Source organism: Pyxicephalus adspersus, chromosome 7 (assembly GCF_032062135.1).
Source record: "Pyxicephalus adspersus chromosome 7, UCB_Pads_2.0, whole genome shotgun sequence".
Classification (NCBI taxonomy): domain Eukaryota; kingdom Metazoa; phylum Chordata; class Amphibia; order Anura; family Pyxicephalidae; genus Pyxicephalus; species Pyxicephalus adspersus.
This window is the reverse complement of record NC_092864.1, coordinates 41,662,070-41,665,860: the sequence shown is the minus strand read 5'-3', so window position 1 is coordinate 41,665,860 and position 3,791 is coordinate 41,662,070. Positions and strand designations below refer to the sequence as shown.

Genomic DNA, 3,791 nt, shown 5'->3' with positions numbered 1-3,791 from the left:
TTGTGCTGGGCTCTCCTCCATACATTGTAGCGCGGTGCCGGGTAAGGAGTACGGAGCTGTGTGCGGGGTGACCGGGTCTCCCTGTATCCCGGGAAGCTCCGTATACTGGGCTGTGTACCGGGAAGTCCTCCATGCTGAGTCTATGGAGCTGTGTAGGTTGGCGGGTTTCCCTGAACATTCAGCGTCCTGCACACGGAGATCCTGAACTCGGCACAATGACAGCCCGGCGCTCTTACCTGTTGGCTCAGCTCTCCCCGGGTTCCGGGATCCCCAGCTTCATATGTCCTCAGGCAGCGGCGGCCCCTCTCCCCCCGGGACGGGTTCTTACCCCGTGTCCATGGTGCGGGAGCTGACTACCCTCTGCCGAGCACAGCGAGCCAGCACCGCCGGGCTCCCAGCCTCGTGATGTCACGGCGCAGCCGCTCTCTGCCCGAGCTGCCATTGGGGGAAGTCGGCCCGCCCTGGAATCCCATTGGAAAACCTACTGGATCCAAATGAGCCAATGGGAAACCGTCCCGCCGTTACCTGGGTTACCGATGCTGTTGATTGGGAGGAGGCGTGGCTTTCTGTGCATTTAGCTCATATCTATCCCGAGATTATCGCGACAGATGATATTAATCGGCATTTTTCGCAACGATTCGCCTGCCAAGAACTAGTGCGAACACCACGACATTGTAAGTTGTCACATAAATGCTAATGTTTTATATCAAAGCAGGGATACGCCTAAAGGAAAGATCATAAAAAAAAGCCTGTGGCAGGGCTAATGATCACTTTATATACAACATTATTCATTTTATAGGTATTGTTGACTATAAATAAAAATCCCAGTTACCTGGAAGTTCCACAGATTTGTTGTCAGTGGCAGGCCTACAGCAAACATCCAGTGTACAGCGCTGCATAATATGTTGGCGCTATATGAAAACTGTTTATTAATAATAATAATAATAATAATAATCAGAGTTCAGATATATCATCACAGGGTCATCTACATAAAAACCTGCCAGTGCTGAAATAGAAATGGGAGTACACATAGAGCTTATTCTGTTCTATGAAGAGGGGAGGGCCGAGGACCAGCAAGAATCTCCCCGCTCCACTCTCCACCATAGGAATGTGCAGCGCTTGTTTCTGATTAATTCACTGTGACAGATTGATGAACCAGGCTACCACTGTACACATATCAGATGAGTGTACAAAGCTTTAGAGGTTTTCTGCTAGCCATACCTAGTGCAATATATTTGATTGATTGCATAGAAATGTCAAATTAATCAAAAATCTATTTTTTTATCAAATATCTTCTATCTATAATAGAGCAGAATGTCAGTCCAGAACTGATTATGCAAGAAGTTTTTCTTAACAATGAATATTCATCAGCTGTAATACAGATCAGCGATCAAACAAGTGCGCTGAATACTTATAGTCATCATAAAGTAATCAATACGTATGCCAATCCTTCTAAGAGTCAGACATAACATTCAGAGAAGATCTTATAGGGGTTTATTTATAAAGCAAAGAATCTGACATTCACTGAAACATTTCCCAGTGGAGAATCTTCCAGGTTTATGTGTTTCAGTAATTGATTCTCCACCATGGAATGTTTTAGTGAATGTCAGATTCACTGTTTTATAAGTAGACCCCTTAGTGTGAAAAGCATCAGCTGTAGTAGGAGTTGTAGTATGTGTAGTAGTGTTGGAATAATATCTGTATTATTTATTTATATCAAGTTTTCTTCTTTGCAAATATTTAGAATGATTTATTCAGCAGTGCAAATATTTTCTTCCACATACAGCAACCAGTTATTGTACGCCTTTGTTCAGTTGTGAGCAGAACAATGAAAAATAATAGCTGTGGCTGACAGTAAGTGGCTGTACTTTGCATTTGCCTTGATTGAGTCCCCAATAATTTACCTGCCATGCTGTAGGCCCAGATTATAGTTAATGCCAAAATGGAACTGCATTAAGAAAATACCCAGATGTGAGCTTTAATGGACTAAATCTCATCATGTATATTGCACACGGGTTCAGGGGAATGTAAAGCAGCCTTTTTATCCTTTTTAAGCATGAAATAACTTTCAGGCCTTCTGGGATTCCCTGGCTATAATTTCTATATCCACAGCTCACAGAATTTTAGTATGCAGTTTACTTTGCTGGCCAGTAGGAAGAATGCCACAGATAACCGAAAGGATCATTGGTGTCACCTAAATTGACCTGAGAGGCACAAAATGCTCAGTGCTCAAGGAACCCCTAACAACCTCTGGAGGAACCCTAAAGTTCCATGAACTCTAGGATGGAGGTCTTTTTTCTCTCAATTTTCTGTTTTCCAGGGACAATCTATTAATTATGATTTATTTTTTAATCAGTTAGCAGAAATCTAAGCATTTGTTACCTGTGATGTCAGCTCCCCGACCATTGCTGAGGAACGTCCTGGGGCAAAGGTAGAGGCAGATCTGTTGGTGGTGACAGGGGAGTTCTCATCTCCTCTGTCACTGCCAATGTATCTGGAAAGCTGCTTCTGCTTTCACAAGAAAAGGGACAGGCAAGGACAGCACAGATCAATGGAAGAGGGCTTGACAATGCCTGTACTCCATCAGCCAGGAATGACGCAGGTTTAGGATAATTTCTGCAGCTTCTAATGCTTTTTGCATGGTAGATGAAATATGAAAAATGGGACTATTCTTCCCTGAATAAGAGGACTGAAGTTTAGCTCATAATAGAACGACAAATATATTCATTCATGTCAAATGTATACACATTAAATATTATGTAATTGTAACACTAAAGCTGTATATACACATTCAATTTTTGTCACTGGAAAGATTATTTCTAGCAACAAAAGAGTGATAAATGAATGAACGAGCCCTGTATACACAAGACCTGTTCAATGGAGAAGGGACGGGGAGAAAACGAGCGAGCGGCACCCCACTATGTTCACTTCATTTGCATTGCGATCATTAACCATCTGTCGCTCATGGACCCGTCAGGACAGATCCATAAATTATGTTGAGCAACCGCTGTACACATGTCTCACCCTAGGCGAGCCCAACTATTCATATTGGGCTACGTACACACATGCAATAGTTCTTGTCCAATAATTGGCCCAGGCTGATAACGGACGAGAATCTTGCGTGTGTACAGTGCTCATCAACCAACTACCATCCTGGCAAATCCACGGACGATGGACAACAAAAAATCGTAATGGAAATGAAGGAGAGGAAGTGCAGCGGGGTGCCGCTCATCGCTCCCTCCCCTCTACATAGAGCAGAATGGTGGTGTATGTACAGTGCTCATTCTTGCATCTTTTAGTCTTTTGTCGAAGGACAATTATTGCACTTGTGTATGCAGCCTTACAGTTATTTATTACCTCTCACAGAGATCACAATCAATGCTTTTGTCTGTCTCTCCAGAAGGAAAGTGTTATCTTTGTTCATGATCCATCTAGGGTCAGCCCCCATGTCCTGTTCTTACATGCCAACTCACAATCACAATCATGTAAATCTTTGATCCTATGATCCTAAATAATGTATGAGGCAGATCACCCCTTTCCAGCCTCTTACCCTCTGATTTGTTACAAAATAACAAGGTTGCACTCTGACTACTTTGGTAGGAGACTGAGGAATTCTTCCTCCTCCCTGTAGCAGACTGATCACATCATATTATTATTATTATTATTATTATTATTATTATTAATAATAATAAACAGTATTCATATTACACCAACAGATTACACAGAGCTGTACATTAAATACATATCATCCTAGGCAAAGTCTCCCAACTGAAATTGAATTATTTAATATA

At 42.3% G+C, this 3,791-nt stretch overlaps 2 protein-coding genes across 12 annotated transcripts in view; one reads left to right on the top strand and one right to left on the bottom strand.

Annotated features, from left to right (window-relative positions):
- PKP4 (plakophilin 4) overlaps positions 1–387 on the bottom strand; it is a 180,748-nt gene extending 180,361 nt beyond the window's left edge. For 5 of the 9 annotated variants that reach the window (XM_072418179.1, XM_072418180.1, XM_072418181.1 and 2 more), the window contains exon 1: positions 237–386. The gene's annotated coding sequence lies outside the window, so the exon portion shown is untranslated. Of the gene's footprint in view, positions 1–236 lie in introns of all 9 variants that reach the window. The other 4 variants (XM_072418185.1, XM_072418187.1, XM_072418186.1 and 1 more) reach the window with 2 other exon arrangements.
- A 143-nt stretch (positions 388–530) lies between these two features.
- Positions 531–3,791, top strand: part of CCDC148 (coiled-coil domain containing 148) — a 117,306-nt gene continuing 114,045 nt past the window's right edge. For 2 of the 3 annotated variants that reach the window (XM_072418191.1, XM_072418190.1), the window contains exon 1: positions 531–674. The gene's annotated coding sequence lies outside the window, so the exon portion shown is untranslated. Of the gene's footprint in view, positions 675–1,786; positions 1,855–3,791 lie in introns of all 3 variants that reach the window. The other variant, XM_072418189.1, reaches the window with a different exon arrangement.